Source organism: Colossoma macropomum, unplaced genomic scaffold (genome assembly GCF_904425465.1).
Source record: "Colossoma macropomum unplaced genomic scaffold, Colossoma_macropomum, whole genome shotgun sequence".
Lineage (NCBI taxonomy): Eukaryota > Metazoa > Chordata > Actinopteri > Characiformes > Serrasalmidae > Colossoma > Colossoma macropomum.
Genome location: NW_023494791.1, coordinates 17773527 through 17791628, shown reverse-complemented (window position 1 = coordinate 17791628; position 18102 = coordinate 17773527). Strand labels below are relative to the sequence as shown.

The 18102-nt window shown below is 40.6% G+C and overlaps 1 protein-coding gene across 6 annotated transcripts in view; it reads left to right on the top strand.

The window, feature by feature from the left end:
* zmiz1a (zinc finger, MIZ-type containing 1a) overlaps positions 1-18102 on the top strand; it is a 145106-nt gene that overhangs the window by 29960 nt on the left and 97044 nt on the right. The gene's annotated exons all lie outside the window — the stretch shown is intronic.

Genomic DNA, 18102 nt, shown 5'->3' with positions numbered 1-18102 from the left:
GGGGAGTAAGGGGGGGGTGTGGAGGGGGTAGAGGAAGAATCAAATAACAGAAACTTGGGCTTCATACTGCAAGCATTTCTTGTTTTTGATGTGCACCAGGAAAAGATTTTCATTAATCGATAGGCTGGTATTGATACCATTGAGCAGCCTCGGCGTCGTTTCGTAAGCATTCATTTCACCCTGGCATAGTAAGAGCTTTTTTTTCCTGCTGTCTGGCATCCTGTGGCTGAAAACTAAATTCTTTGAAATGACTCTTCAGTGCCTTGCACAATGATTTAAAAGAATCTATTTATATAATTATTTTTTCCCCCCGCTAGCTTTTTAGTGAGGGATTAAGAATTGGGCCAGGCGGAGGAAGGGAGGGAGGGAGCGGGTGAGTGAGGGAGAGAAAATAAATAAATAAGGGCGGCGGTAGTTAATCTCGCTTAGTGCAGTGTGAATGCTGAGCAGTGCTGTGGCCTGACAAACATCTGCCTCACACACAGCCGAGTGGGATCAGCTAAAGCGATTAGCGTGCTAACGTCAGCCTGTGGAGACTGGCGCTCAGCTACAAAAGCCAGAACGCCAGGCTCTCCTCCCACACTCCACCTGGAACACTGACACACACAGAGAGAGGCCCAGCTCCAGCGGCAGCCGCCACACACTCCCGCTCTACACCCAGCGCTCTGATACTCATCTGCACGCGCAACAAAGCGACGAGTAGCTCAGAAGATCCAACAATCTGGTTTAGGATAACAGACGCTTATCGCTGCCACTTTTTTTCCTTTTCTTATGTCAGAAATGCCGTTTATTAATTGCAAAGTATGTAATGAAATGTGCTGTTCATTAGGGTATAATTGTAATTTTACACTTCCTTTGCACTCAGAAGGGGCCTCTTTCAGATAGAAGAAATCCTTCCGTTGTGACTAGCAAAAAGAGACTGTATCCTGCACAGGCTTTCACAGTTAACCTCATTAAAGGAAAGGAGGGGTGATATTTCCTGCAAGGGGTTTCTCTTACTATTTCTTTCGTTCTTTCCTTTTTTTTTCCCTCTGCCTCTCACGCGTGCACTCTCTCTCTCCCCCCCCGCCCCCTTCTTTCTCTTTCCCTCTCTCTCTCTCTCTCTCTCTCTCCCTCTCTCTCTCACATTCTCTCTCTCTCTCCCTCTCCCTTCAGTCTAATCTTGAACCGTTTCTCAGTCTCTAGCCATGGCAGAGGCAGTGCATAACTGTACAACATGAGAGTCTAGAGAGACTTTATCTGTTCTTTGGATACATAGCCTCTAATATCCAGGCTCACACACAAATCACACAAATAAAATAAAATACAAAGTCATATTTTCAGATTATTAGATATCCAAAATGAAGGTTAAATTCTACTTTAAATCTTAAATCAACTTTTTTCATGAAGCAATGCTTTTGAACAACATCCCAAAAGTTTTTGGTCTGGATAAGCCATGCCGTTCTGGTGCTGTGCAGATATGGGGATGTTAGCCTTCACCAGTTTAATCCTAAAGTTCTAATTCTTTACAAAGAACATGTTACATATGACATACTGAACAGACAACTTTAAAAATTTACAAAGAAATTAAACATCTGTTTGGCTGAAACTGTTTTAAATGTACTAATAGCAGGGTGGAAGAATAATGTAAGGAGAAAAACTAAAGCAGGGGAGTGGAGGCGGGGGGCGAGGCAGGCTACGAGAATCCGAAACTGAAATCTGAACCTGACCCGAGTTTGGAAAATGATGTCCGAACATGACCCAACCATACAGTGCAGTTCTTTACTACCTGTCCTACACCACACTGTCCGTCACAAGTTTGGGGACACCTTCACTTCTTTTGAAGATTTTTCTAGTACTTTACTATTCATTTTAACTTTACATCCATCAGTGTATCTTCCATGGTGTGAATAGATTGGAGAAGATTGATCAGAATAGATAGTGAGTAGATTTTGTCTAAATAATGATATGATGATATGATTTCTTTTCCCAACTATTATTAAAAGCATATTAAAAATCTTTCTAAAAACTCAAAGATGGTTTAAACACCTGAAGGTTTTGAGTGCAGATGTCACAACAAGGAGATAAAATGTCTGTGGTTTGCCTTTATTTCCAAGATAGCACTGTCACTAATAACGTGATTAATATGTACACAGGTAATGGTTTTTCTTGAACTAAACTGGTTGGTCTTTAATAGGTCTGTTAAAGCCTCTACAAGCCAACAAAGAAAATGTTTGTATTTCAAAAAAAAACTCATTTGTCTACAAAACGCTTGAAATAATAAGGTGTCCTCAAACTTTTGAAGGCTAATGTATTTTCCCACTGCGCCTTTTTGAAACGAGTCGTGATGAATTCTTTGTCATAAATGAAGATGAGTACAGTGCACTGATTCTGTTTAACATGTGCTCAGGATGATGTTTTTGGATCAGGGCAAAAACACATTTCTGTATTCACGGCGAGGAGCAGCTCATGCCAGAGCACCCATGGTATGCGGGGAGAAATGAACTTGACAGGAAAGTTCTTTCTGGGAGTGCACTTGTGCCACATGGTGTACATGATAAAGTGAAAGGATGTCAGCACTCACAGGATTAGCTAACGCCACAGGAATTAACATCAACATCGCAGCTCTTCTAGCGCCCAGGAGTTCAGCCCTGTTTGATTTCTGTCCCCCATGCGGTGTTTACTGGTAGAAAAATGTGCTCATCTGAGACAAAGAAAGCTACAGTTTTAATTCTTCTTTCTGGTGTTTGCACAGTTTGGTGGGAATGTAAGCTCTGTTTCTAAGAATTACACAAGGTTCCCTCTCTGGAGGAAAGGAGAACAGGCCAGGATCAGAAAAACTGCCAGAGATGCCTCAGATTAGATTCAGTTAAGTACAAAAACTGCTCTCATGAAAATGATTTTTCTGTATGAGAAAACTATAAGAAAGAAAAAAACATTTAATTGTCATTCAAGGCTCCGTATGATGGAAAACTAACCTGTTTTGAAGTCATTGTTTTTGTGATGTCACTCAAACCATCACATTTACATATATCCACCTATTTGGCTTACTCCATTTTAGCTCTGCCCACTCATGCTAAAGTTATAAAGTGTGTTTGACCTGGACTGCTTTTTACATAACATAGAATATGGACTCTTCCATATGCGCTAAGTGGTACTGCTCTTCAGTGTTTTTTGTTTTTTATATAGCATTAATGGGGCACTTTCTTTGAGATCGGGATATGGTTTAACATCCCCCGCAGTGAAAGAAATTAATTAGAGTAATTTCTTTCACTATATATCTAGATATTCATATATCTATTAAATATATATATATTGGTTGGCTAAAGTTATTGGCTGCTGTTTAGGACCTGTGAATATATGAGTATTGGCAAAAAATCCACCAATATAGCAGCGATATTTGTGGCTTATTTCATATCATTATGAATCCCTGACCTGGGGGAAACAGTTCAATTTTGAAGATTTAGTGTTTGTCAATATTTTTGCGTACACAAATCTAAAGCAGCAAAGAAGCTGCAGTCCCAATACTACAATATCTAATTTATTTAAGACTTATTTAAGAGTTTATTACATCACAATTATATCAGATATCAATTTGTTGTAATTGTGTTACATGGTGTGTGTATATATATATGTGGTGTAAGTGTCGGTATATATATATATATATATATATATATATATATATAGTATTGGTAATTGTCACAAGATTTTCGCATTGGTCAGCCATTCTCATGCCAACTTAGCACACGCATAAGCAGCATTAACTCTTCAGTGCAGGACAGATGTGACAGTTGGTCTAAAGATATCTCTTCTGCCTGGCAGTGCAGTGAGCGCTCTTTTTTTCCTTGGATGTCCTTCAGTACACTTCAGGAGAAGGCTGAGAATGGCATCCCTCAGGACACTGCATCTGTGCCCTCGTTATGCAAATGACAGCAGCACCTAGGGAGAGTTGTCTAAAAGGGGTCAGAGTTTGCAGCAGAAGCCATCCTGAGATGGGGCCAAAACCGCTAGCCCGCTGGTGTTACAAAACAGGATGCTAGCACTCTGTGTGCCTGGAATTTACTGTGCTGTCATGAACTCAAATACACTGCTGTGGGTATTTTGAATAAAGTTGAAGGATGTTAAGCGTATAAAATAATTCATATATATTTCTCAGTATTTAATCTTCTGCAGCATATTGGGTAGAAATGTGACAGTACATGAATTCCCAATATTCTTCTATGAATTGTCTTTTTGACTTTGAGATCAGACTGAAGTCCAGCCTTTAAAGATATATTCATAAACATATTGGTTCAGAAAGTGGGGTATACTCTTTCTTTGTCGATTACTCACGAGTCCAGAATAACATTTGAACCATTAAATGGACACCAATGTATGCCGCCCTTGACATGAAGTTATATGATTACAAAAGATGTTTTCTGTTGGCCTGTCATGCCGTTCAGCCATGATGAATGAGTGTAATATACTGTGCATCAGGAGTGGACACATTCATTAATGGGCCTCTATAATTTGAGCGATACACTTAGAATGCTACTATCGCACAGAGGCTGATTGTTTCTGAATGATCTAATCTTGTTGTGTTGCGTCTCCCCCCATTCATGTCAGTAAACAGGAAAACAATGTGCTCATTTGAATAATATCACAAATGGTGTGGTTCCTGGCAGTCCCGGGCTGAGCTGAGTGAATGGTGCCAACCCTCGGGGTCTGACTGAAGAGAAATAAATCACCGCCGTTCGCACAATTACAAACCTGTGTACTATTCATCTGCACAGGATATATGAATTACTTATCCGAATGTGTCTACGAGATAACATCGCAGTCACGGAGTGCCGTTCGCAGTCAGAGATTGATATTTTCATATTCTCTAAGCAGTTAAGCATGCATTTGGAAGGGGAGAGTCTGGGTGGTATAATTGGAGCATAATTTTGAAATTGAGACTATCAAAGGAGGTTGGGCGGGGCGGGTTGGAGTGGAGCTCAGTGTTATTTGTGTCCAGCTGAGCTTTAACAAAGCTTGAAGCTATCAGAACACACTGCTTCTCTCAGCCACGGCGATTACATGAATTTCTCTTATTTATTTACTGATGACTGAGGCAATGTGAGATATCGGTATTACCGTCTAGCAGAACCATCTCTATCGTTGATTTACAGACACAATCTGGAGGATAGAATATCCGAGCCTATTATGATTCAGCCCAGGCTTGCATTAGAATGTGTATTTATTGCACTTCCAATTTTTATGTGTGATGCATAGCAGTCAGCGTGCACCGTCTTGGCCGCCCGCGCTTGATGAAGCTCCATTTTACCGGTATCTGACAGCAGTCATCCTGATCCTACGCTCAGCGTCCACTCACTGCTTCACCAATCGTATATTTTCATTCTCCCTATTCAGACTCGGGCTCTTTATGAACTCCATAAAGAGAGACAGATGTTGCAGGCTGGCTTTCTGTTCCTCCGGCTCCTCCTGGTTGGGACCGGACTTTGTGCTGGTTGGACGCTCCAGCAGCACCTGCAGATGTTGCTGTGCATGGCCAGTGCTGGCTGGCCGTGGCCCCGTCTCCAGCCCCCTGGCAGGCCTGCCGAAACAAAGCAATTAAGTAGCTGCAGTGCGGGGGGATGTTTTATAGATTCAGTAAGGATGTGTGTGAATGCGCGAGAAGAAGGAGGAATGCAGGCGAGGGTTATAAAAGCAGCAGGAGATTCCAGATCAGAATGGAAATGATTTCATCAGCGACGAGGCCTCCTCCAGCTCCTCTCCTTCCAGACCAGTGGAGGTGGAAAAGTGTCCAGCCTGTGTTTAAGGCCTGCATGTTTGGCTTAATGAAGCGCAAGGCGGGCAAAGGGGCCTCTGATGTGTGTGTAATTAACAGAAGGTATTGCAAACTGGCTATTAAACTCAGAGTCTTCTCTGATTACATTGGAGGATGGTGCTTGACATTTAGGAGTTTAGGAACATAGGAAGGAGGAGAGTGTTCTTGGAAATACTTCTGGAGGCTGTTGGCATTGTCTAATTTTAACTTGCGTAGGTTTTTTTAAAAAGTTTAAAGTGATAGTCTGGCAGGCAATTAAATTTGCACAATCTTCCCCTTACCTCACATGTAGTTGATTTGCCAAGACATATTTGGTGTGTGAAGTTTGATTCTTTAGTGTTGCACTGGAGCCATGATGCTAACATTGCTGTGAAGTAATGGAAGCAGATATTTCACTAGTTAGCACTACGCAAACTGCTTGCTTAAGTCATCACATACTTGCCTTGAACTACAGCTCAAAGACACTTCCTTATGTAGTTGCTAATATTGTATGACATACTGTTATGAGAATACAGTATACCATACAGTATCTGCATAGAAGTATGTTGGCATAGCTAAAAACATCAGTGTAAAAATTTGCACTGTCCACTCAGGCCACCAAGCCAATGAATCTAGTGACCATAATTAAGATTCTGTGGAATAGAATTACATAAACATGTTTATCATATATACATTGAATTTACAGTAAACAAGCATGCTTCAGTACTGAAAACAAGAGTCCCCCATATCCACTCTTTTTTTTTTTATTATACCAGTCAAACCAGGGAATGATGTGAAGCGATCCTCATTTTTCATGCTATAGTCAGCCAGATTTTAATCACGTTAGCTATCGCTGTGATATTAATGTTACATTTGGCAAACTCCACCAGAATATCTGATTTGACGCAGTTAGTTCTTTGTCTGGTCAAACAGGCTCTGGATCGTGCCCGGGAGCGTGAAAAGTAATGTTTTGTTCTTAATGGTGGATTTTTATGAATGTGTGAGGATTCAGCTTGTCTGGTGGTTTGTTAAAAGAGAAAAAAAAACATAAAAAATGTCCAAAGCATGCATTTTTAGTAGAGGTCTGCAGTTTAGAGGTGTAGAGGTGTACTAATTTTGAGTATCTGTAAGAGCTCCTGGATGGTTATCTGTTTAACTGTGGAGAAGGAAAAAACGAGTGAAAAAAACAGCTGAAAATAATGCAGAACATTTTACCATTTTTAGGTGGCAGCACTAGTGTTGCACAAAAATGCACCATCACACAAAGAAATACATTTCAAAGCATATTCTATTATTCGAGAATAGCTGAGAAAAGTAAGTAGGTTTTTGGGTGGAATGAGTAGCACAGCACAGACTGCCTCAGATGGGCTAATGAGCTAAAACCACAGCTAACTGCTTCAACACTGGATGCTGATGGAGATTTATCATGTTTTTTTTTTCTTTTTCAGTAGATGATGTGCCAACATGTTAGTTTGTCAGAAATATATATTTGAGCTGTAACATCAGCCTATTTATCGATAAAAGCCACACTACCCCTATCTTCTCAATCACATACTTAAAAGCACATTCTTGGCAATGCGTCCGTGTTAAAGGACTCACACTTAGGAGCAGTAAAGTACAGCTAGTATAAAGTAACATATTTACTTGCAAATATGAGCAAACTTTCACGTTTTACAGTTCTAAAAAACATAAAATTACCATGTCACTGGTTGATCTGTATACTTTCTCAGTCTTTGCGCAATGTAACGCAACAAAAAGTCGAGTAGTGATTTCAGTGTTCAAGTACTTGAATACCCATGCACACTGTTGATTTTTAGTAGCCACAGTGTAAAATGTTAGGGTCAGAGGCACTGGGCAGTAGGAAGCGTTGATCCCTGGTAGCAGTGATCATGAAGAGTTTTGTCCACAATTTTTATGTACTTTTTCCAATGGAAAATCTGTGTAAATGTGATTTTTCACCAAACCATCACTTTAAGACTACAGTCACAATTAATTGAGTTGTATCAGCTCTTCTCTAACCCAATGTGAATTGTCAGTGCATTTGATGTAGAGGCTCTGTGTTTATCACACTGACATTTACACATCTATGACTGACAAACATCACAGGCAGTCTGATGACACAGTTGAATACCTGCCCCTGGTCTCTCTCACACACAGCCGCAGACAGGCAAACAAACAGATACCACTGTTTTGAGAAGTGAATAGTTGCGTGGCAGGATGAGTTGCAGCACATTTGTTGTGCTCTCCAGACCCGAGATAGCAGAGAGTGAATTATTCTCAGCACCATGACCTGCTTAATTGAGAACGTCTGAGCCTGTCTCTGGGTTATGTAGTGGGCTCCAGCAGCGGCTCCAGCCCCATCCATCTCGCATGCTCACGTCCAACTGCTGGCCTGACCTCTCGCACTTCAGCCACAGTACGAAAAGTCAGTGTGCTTAAGCTACGAGAGAGAGAGAGAGAGAGAGAGAGAGAGAGTAAGGGAGAGAAAAAGAAAGAAAAGAAGAAAGACAGGGGCAACATTTAGACAGCTGCACGCGCAGCGTCATGTATCCCTGTCTGTCAGAGGGAGATATTTCTGTCTCCTTAATGTGGCCCTCAGGCTTCCAAGCGGGCCATCTCGATGTCATCACCGTCACCCCGCTGTCGCTGGCTAAAAAGGCCTGGGCGCTCGCATGCCCACAGTACAGCGTGTGCTGCAGTGAAAAGCTCGGCCTGCGCAGCGCCTAATTGGAGCGCGCCAGAAAGGCAGTTTGACTCATCTGAAATTACTGGGAGCAGTGTACTTAATGGGAAAGCACAGAGGAATGACAATAAGGTCGTGATGCCACCACATGCAGCGGCACAGAAAGTGAGCTTCAATAATATGTTTTTTTTTTTTTTTCCATGAAGATTAAGAGAGAAGATTAGCAGAGCTGCTTTAAACTTGTTCAGTCTTGTTGATCTAATGTTTAATGCTCAGTAGTCTTGAATTATGTTTTGCTATACATTGATTTACATTACATAATTTTTTATGTAATTACATAATTGTATAGTTTGTTATGTAATGACTTGCATTTCTTTGCTTCATTTAATATTGCTATGTTCTGTTCTTTGCAGAAGAAATGTAATTGTTGTTTTGCTATTCTGTATAATTGTATTTGCACAGTCATATTATTAGTTACATATTAGTCACATTACATTAACATTTATGGCAATTTTTTACAGTCTTGCCAAAAATGCAAAGGATTGTTTTTCTTTTTACAAATTATGACTACACTTGACAATAACCGCTTATAAGCACAAATGTGGTATTAATTGAAAGATTAGAATATTGACTTCACACAGATTTCTCAGCTTATTTTAATGAACCATGAGTAAATAATAATTGATATATAAAATTACACAGTGTTTTCAGGAACGGGTTAACTTCGCCTCTTACATTAGCACCACTTGTGAAGACGCCTGTGTTGTGTGTGAGAACATGAATGCATGTTCAGCAGTGGTGTGTGTGCTTCCAGGACAGGGCTGCTGCTCACACTACTGACAAAGGAATGTCGCTGCATGCAGAGTCGCAGCGTTTTCCCTCACTTCTCATTTACAGTCGCACTGGTATGTGTGACGCGCTGGCGTATCAGTGACATCTGAACTGTGGGAGCAGAATTCAAATCAAAGTAGCGAGAGGAGAGATTTTTGTCAGCACTGCCAACACCTCTCGCGTGCCCGGGGTTAGATTGACGGCTCGAACCTTCTGCCGTTCACCCAGCATCTCAACACGCGTACTTTCCTCGACACCCGCCTTTGACATTAAGTTCTGGAAACGCCTCGTTTTCTGGCAGATGTGAGCGGAAAACGTGGATAGCTCATCCATGTCCGAAATTACAGCCATCCTTCTGTAAACGTTTTGTGATTTTGGCTTATTGGGAATTGGCAGCAAATTTAAACAAAAGCATGATGTCACAAGCGCCATGATACGTAATGGTATGTTACAACAATGAAGAGCACACCAAACATACAAAACTGACATCTGTTTTGTGTTGAACAGGGTTATGATCAGTTGTCATAGTAGCCTGCAAATGATGCCTGAACATACAAGCCTTAAAGGGGAATTTCACTGGTTTTTCAAAATTTCTGCATTACACAGTGTGAGTCTACGATGGAAATATGGCTATTTGTTTACTATCCAAAATGACCCATGAATGTGTCCTCTGTCAACTGTTTATATATGCAGTGTTGATCATGGTGAAATAGCGGTTAATCTGAAAATATGAGTTTTAGACGTCTGGTTCCTATCACCACCACTGTGAACAATTGTGAATCTGTAAGTTTTCTAGAATGTCAAATTTTATATCAAAGCAGTCTGCATGACTTTGTTTACATCTTAAGAATTTGATTTTGCAGACTTTTTTTTTTTTTAAAAGATGCAATCAAGCTTCATTGTGCTGCTGGTTTTTTCCTAAGCATTGCATTTGCTGCAGATGACTTAGCGTCCTTGTACTCCTTCAGCGTGTTTTTTTTTCTTTATTACATGTGTTTTATGTATTTTTACATGTTATAAATATCACACTCTCAGATTTGAATGAAGTAGCGATTTCTCTTTTACCTACAGGCTCTGTGTAATGATAAATGATATGCTCATGACTGTCGATTTGCGTATTTTCAATAGTTTATTTATGAAATATCCCACTATCGTTATATTGACAACAGCCCTAGTCGTGAAGTGCATACAAGAGACTGGTTTGTTATATTACGTCTGAAATTAAAAACTAGGGGGTGTGGTGGAGGGAGTGTGCTTGGTGTTCTGTAAAGATTGTCTCGTAACCCTCATGGTTCGGATGCTTTCACAGTGAAACGTGATGTGGGTGTTTACGCTCTTTAGGTTAACATGACTATCTGTGGGGGAAACCTGACCTGACGGCCCTGTTCTGATGAGGCGAGCGCACGGCGCAGTGCAGCTGCAGAAATACTCCACTCTCTCCGAGCTGCAGGGACATGCCAGTATTTTCATTCCTCACTCGAGGCATTTCCGAGCACTAACAAAGGCAGAATGAGGTGATGAAACCAGGGAGGAAGCCGCTTTCCAAAAGCACCAAATTATTTTGTGTGCTTGCACCGGTGACCTTGCTCCAGCAGGGGCAGTTTGCTACTGCCTGTTTTTTTTCAGTTTTCACTCTTTCAGTTTGCGTCTAAAGCTCTTTTTACTGTAGATGCTGCTACATTACATCTGCACTGAAGCCTGCCAATGCTTTATTTTTCAGAGTGCTTTGTGTTTTTGGGTTTATATCCTCGTTACTCACAAATTTACAGCTTGATATGTAGCACTCTTTTAGAAGACATTAAGAAACGTTCCCTGGGTGGCGCTTAAAAAAAAACAAAAAAAAACTTCTTTTCCCCATTAGGATCCAAACACTGTACTACAGCTCTTGGTACTGGAAAGTTACAAGCTACTGCCCAGGTCACCATCCTGAGAAGCACCTTCCCTCAGGGAGTGAGAGTTGTTTTAATCCCTTCAGAAGCAGCCTTCTAACCTCTAATAGGAGCCAGCCAGAAGAATGCTGCCGCCTGAGCTGGAATCCCAGTCATCTTTGTCGAGTTAGGTTCAATCTCGCCCCATTGACCGTTTGGGAGGCGCCTGCTGAGGGCCGACACTGAGAGCCTTTGACAACTAGATGCCAATAAACAGGGATTTGGCTCTCCAGAGAAAATAGCCCCGGTAATTGTTAGGTGCGTTTAGGCTCCGCTGCGGAGGGAGGGCCACCACGGTTCTGTGCGTTTTTCTTCCCGGCGTCATGCTTGTGAAAGTGTCAGTCAGTCCCCTGCCCGCGCGCATGTCTGTGGCTGTCTGCTCGACTTGGCCCAGCGCTAGAGGCCTGGCTGAATGCTGGTGGTTGGTAGGCTTGGCCGCTTGCCTGTCTTGCTGGAGTTTGAATGAAAGGGCCCTTGTGAACTTGTGGGCTACTGTGGCATTTTCCAGCTGCCAAGCTAAGTAATTAAAAATCTAAAAAAAAGGAAATATATATATTTGACATATAGATATACTGTATACTCTATATGTCGAATGTTGTTTCTTCCGAAATCAAGGCTATTAATATGGAGTGTGTCCCCCTTTTTGGTGCAGTGACAGCTTTTACACTAGATGTTGTAACATTGCTGTGAGTATTTGATTGCATTTAGCCACAAGAGCATTAGTGAGGTCAGGTACAAATGCCACTCCAACTCATCCCAAAGGTATTCAGTCGAGCTCATTCACTCCAGAGAACACAACTGCACTGACTGACGCTTGATATTGGGCATGGTGACCTTTGGCTGATGTGCAGCTGCATCAGAGCATCATATTCTATTTGGCAGTGATTTTCTATGGACATTATACAGTTTTTGTGTAACTGAGCAACTGAATGTCTGTGTCAGCAGCGGGTGCTTCTTAACAGAAAGGTGTGTCTGAACATGTAATGTCTCAAACCTGCGTTTCAACTTGAAAAATAATACTTACACTCTTTTATATGTTTCAGTTTTTGTTTGTTTTTAATCTTTTTGATTTCTTTTCAATTGAAGTTGAATTTTTTTAATTTAGTTAGTTTAATTTTTAATAAAATAACTTTATTCAAAAAAGTGCTGTACTACATTTTCATGTCACTACGAAATACAGAGTTTCAGTCCATAGGCAGAGCCTTATTTTAAACACCCCTGCATTTTAGAGCAGGAAGTAAGACTGCATCCCTGTCCCAGTGTCCACATGGTGGGCAGTTAGATCCCATTGTTTTGAAGTAAATGTGTCCTAAAGTCTGAAGATCTGTGTGTAACCTTAAGAATTGTCACTACTGAAACACATGTTTTCTGCAGTTAAGTAACCTTTTTTGTGTTTTAGTGAAAAATATTATGATTGTATGTGTACAGCTGTTCAGAGCTGTGTTTGCTTTTTAATGTACTGGCTAGTGTTTTTAAGTTATGCTCAAAATTAGCTAAAACTCATATACTCAACGTAATATGGTGTCCTATTTGACACAATTACACACACACTTCTAGAAACTCCGCTAATTCCAGATTCCAGGATCCAGGTTGTTGGCAATACATTGTTAGTATAATTAGTAGATGATTACTGATAATAGGCTTTGAATGGCTTTGAAGGTAGTCTGTGGTAATACCAATGCACTGCAAATATGTTGGTATTGTATTTTACTCTCAGGTTCTCTTTCAGAAGTACATAGATTTTCAACATGGGATCTTATGCTCAATTAAGTCTATTCACAGTGGAGGATGCCTCTCAGCTGTATTTGATGTGTTCACGTCCTCCTGTCGTTCTCTCTCGGACTAAAGTAAACCAGTTTGATCCATAGCTGGAGAGAACAGATTTATCCTCTCCCCGGGGACTTACATGCGCATGAGATCACGAGTGCGTCGTCTTGTGCTTTTTCTCAAACGGCTGCGATTGAAATTCAAATGTAATCCCAGCAAAATGCCAGAGCTAAGTTTTTACACTGGGTGCTGGCGATAGCTGCTATTCTTCCATTGATGACCCTTGTGGCTTCGCTTCTCCCCCTCATTATCGTATTCAGCCGAGCCCAGTAGAGTGTGTGCTGAAAGGCTGCTTTCTCTCCCCAAGTCCTGCATCACGCTCATATGATCAGCAGTTGTATTTAATTGTGTGTGCGATGTCTCATTCCACTGCGCCTTCGGAGGAGGCCCAATCAGCCGAGGAAACACTCCGCAGTCTTTATTCTCAGCAGACATGAGCTCCGTGACCCACCGTGTGTGAAGGTAAACAAAGGTTTACACCACACACAAAGGCACCTACTAGCTAATTGGTGCTGAATGTCTGCAGAATGCCCCTCTCATGCTCACCTTCTTCTCGCCCACACGAACATATGGGTGCTCCAGTATTCAAGGCTAGGGTTCACACACAAACAGACCAAAAAAAACGACAAAAAAAAGAAATCCCTCCAGCGAGTTGAGCCCTAAATGAATTATTCAGATGTGTGCGTTGCGTGTTTTGCTGGCCGCTCCGCTTAATGGCATCCACTGGAGATTAATCCTGATGTAAGACGATCACAGCATGAGAGATATTCTGCAGAGAGTCGCCGCTTTCTGCCTTTACTGCGTGTGGCGGAGAGACAAAGCTGAAACCGGCAGAATTTATTTCACCTCTAGAGGCCCCAAAATAAACAACTCGCAAATCAGCGCTGCACCGCTTTTGTCGTGTAATTTGCTGTTGCACGCAGCTCTGTGATAATGTTTTGTAAGCAGAGCTCTTAGCATCAATATTAGGTCAGGGGGAAAAGCATATGCCCACATTCCATTTTTCTCTCCGGATATTTATAAATTGCAGTTAGTAAGTTTAATCCTAGCTCTTGTTCAGACTAATTCTGCGTCATGATGGAACGGAATGCCAGGCTTGGCTGGGATCTGTGGAATATTCCCATTCTGTTGGGAGATTGTGAACTGCATTAAACACTCAAACCCTACTAATAGGAGGCTTTTTGTTTCACAAAAGCAGAACCAGAAAAAAGGAATAAAGTATTTGTTGAAAATGATGTCACAGATTTTATTTCCAGTGGAAAACAAAAACACCGTATCAACACTAATGCGACACATCATTTGTTAACTGTCCACAGCAATCTCAGACATTGCTCACAAGTGCTCTGTGGGTGTTTAGATGAATCAAGACATTCACAAAAATAATGCAGACCAATCTTCAACCATGTTATAGCACTAGAGATAAAACAATACTGCTTTTATTTCTGATATCCTGGTATTGAAATCTTGAATATTGACTGATATGATATGAATCTGATATTTTATCTTTAAAAACTATAAAGCAAGCTTGGACAATAATGTAAATTTACACAAACAGTTATCAACTGCAGAATTGTTGTAATAAATGATATCATCATGACCCTGAATCAGTAAGTACCACATGTAATCGTTACAGAGATTTACTATACGTCTTACATTTTCCCCAGTGGTAGTATAGTTATCATACAGTTATCAACTAGGGCTAGCTTCTAGTATTACGTATTAATTCATAATGATATCTATATTCTTAATATCCAGTGGTCTTCTGGTCAGTCTTGTCTATTATACTTCCTTCTGCTGCTCAGATCTCACGTGCCAAAGTCTCATAGTTTCATTTGCTCCAGCATTTTTCGCGAGACTGAAAATCCACGTCATAATCTTTGCGTGTGGCGAATAAGGTATGTACGTATGTAGATAAACAGTTAATGTTTTTTTGTTTAGCTTATATTTAAGTGCAGTCTTTTCTATTGTATATATTTTTAATAATAGAGCAGAATGAATTGTACAAAGAAAATGGCTTAATAAAGGCAAAGCAGTACATGAAATAGAATGAAAGAATGATCATTTGCATAATATCGACATTTATTTAAATGATCACGATATTTGTTAATGTCAGTTATAGGCCCAAGGCTGCTATTAAGCTTTAAAATGAGCTAGTTTGAATTGAAGCACTTTACTTCAGATGAGCATTTAAAAGTAGGTTATCATGCTCAGACACTTTACTTAGCCCACAGGAAGAAATGCACAAGTAACAACATCACATCACACAATGCCAATGTGTGCTATTTCAGGCTTTGGGTCGGATTCATTTTTTTTTCTATATGATATCCAATCCAGCATTTTCTGCTGATACTAATACACCATCTTTACATATCACCATTGTGTTTCTGTTATATTACAAGGCAAATTGCAATCATAGCAGGAAGCAGTACAATCACAATGTGGAATTTTGTCCATATCGTGGAGTCCTAATGTGTGTCTGTGTGTGTGTTGTGCCTGCTCGCCCCTTGGCTGCACCTGCACTAATTGTATGTGTGCAGCTGTGATGAGAGTGCGGTGCTCCAGCTGGGAGAGCTTGTTGAGCTGCCACACAAGCTCAGCGAGCTAAACACCCCAGTAAGTCCCTCCTTGACTCAGCTAATGAGTGTGGAGCACAGACAATACAGCCCAATCCAAAAGCCCATCTGAGCGCCCGTGCAGTCCAAGAACTGAGGGAGGTCCGTCTTAGATGTCTCTCAGTTTGTGTTCGGTGAGTGTGAAAGTGTGGATAATCAAGCCTTAGCAGTGTGTGTCTTTTCTTCCCGCTGTCTGTTTTTCTCCCTTTTATCATCAGTCTCACACATCCCGCTTTTCTCTCGTGTCTTATGGCTCTGTATCTTTGCATCATGTGGACTGTGCCTTAAGGTTAGCGGGCCTCGCGTGTATGAGCAACGCGCTCGCTTGCACTGGCTTCGTTTGCTCACTTTGTCATTATAACAAGCTTACGTAAAGGCACGGAGAGACGTTACAGCAATGTGCCACTAGAAATCTGCTTAAATAACCTAATTGGACCAATTAAAGCAGTAGTAGCTCAAGCAAAATCTGGAGCAGCGCTGCTCCTTAAGGAATAACTGTATCATTCTTGTGCTTGAAACTTATTTTCAGCAAGTCCTACGGCTGTAGTATCCCGAATAAAACCTGTGGATGCTCTCCAGTGAGGGACACCATTATATTCTTCACGTCCATGATAGGAAAACTGAATAACATTTACTTAATTAAAGTGATATGTCCAATTTAATTTGCCTCAAACGCTGGCAAATATATGAAAGGATCACATTAGCCAGCCAGAATTAACTGTAATTAAATGAGGAAGTGTGGGCAATAATAAATAGAGGAAGGTGTTTTTAATGTTGTCTTTCAGTTTATAGTACAAATTCAAGGAGAATGTCACAAGACCAGCACTTTCCAAAATGTTGGAGTATTAACGAGTTAAAAATACAGTCGCCGTAACGAGGCCATTAATAGTCCAAGCATGAGCCCATTAGAATATCAGCAGTTTCACTTACCCAAAAGCTGACTTGAAATATTTATATGTAATTACAGCCGTGTGGGGCTGAAGAGGGTGATAGTAGACACTGAAGAAATAAACACGCTTTGCAGGCCCTGTGCTGAGTTAACACAAGCCTCTGATGTGAAAGGTTGGCTTTCTGCCTCGGCTTTAGCCATATATTAGATTACTAGCCATTGCTATGCATGCTGGAACAGCTATAATGCATGAGAACAGCTGAACAGTCATACTAAATAATGGTGGTCTTTGCAATTTCTGATCATAGTTTTAATATGGTTCATCCTGCTTGTTTAAATTAGGGCTTGACCGATACATCATTCAACCGCTAACCCGCAAGTCGGTTTTGGTGAAAGTCCCACTGATAAAACGCTGATAATTAGTGGCTGGTGCAATATAACGATATTTTATCATCATGATACATTTTGTTATTGTGATAAACAGTTTGCTTTTCTGAATATGTTGTGGATATCGTCAGTACTTTAAGAACACTGACCAACTGCATGTTTCATGAAAATAAGAGCGTGATAAGTCTGGTTTAATTATATTTACTGCAGTGCTGTATGTGAAATGTTGAATGAAAATCTTTGTGCCAGAGGTTTTGATGTGGCACTACTAGTGCATTGTGTATTTGTGTCAGAATATCGTGTTATGTCTTGTGTATCATGAAAATGTCATAAGTATCAGCTCACTTCTATTACAGGATATAATAATTTGAACACAAAACATCACCATGACAGCAAAACTGCTAAGAATTCTGAGAAGCTGCACGCTTTGCATGTAGGAATATATGTGTTATCTGAGACTGAGTGTCCTTTGTTTATTTGAGTCTAAGAAATGTGACATTTGAGATCTGATAATGATATAAATCCACATTGTTTACTGAAAACTACTGGAGTCTGTTTAATTATTGTTCATATAAAATTACATGAGCTAATATTATTGGTTATCTCAATTCTCACCTGCTTAAAATTGCTGTATCAGTATTCATGTTGGTTAATGTGGTCCTAGTTTAAATCTGCCTCTCCGTATGAATGAGTGTGTTCTGCTACGGAGAACAAATGTTTAGACTGTTGTCAAACCCCTGCTCTACAACACACACTCTGAATTAAGCCGCAGGATATGGAGAACATTTCATACTGAAACTATAATCAGCCGCAGGATTTTGACACAGTGTTATGTACGTTTGGCGGTGATGTGAAAGCCCATGATTTGTTACAGTACTGACTGAAACTCATCATGAAAATTGAGCTTGATTAGTTTGCTCTCTTAGCACACAGTGGAGGGTCTGTGAGTTAGTTGGGCACTAATATTGTTACATTTAGTTTTGATATGTTACACAGGTTCACATTGCAATGCTGATTTGCAAACATTACATCCTGTAGCTTTGTTCTAACTTCAGCTGTGTTCCAGCGCATAAATACAGAATACATTGAGATGTCAGCTGTTTGTAGTTTTTAATTAGATTCGTTTGTTTTGCCTATTAGTCGTCTTCATTGATGGCTGCTTGTTATTGTAACCATAG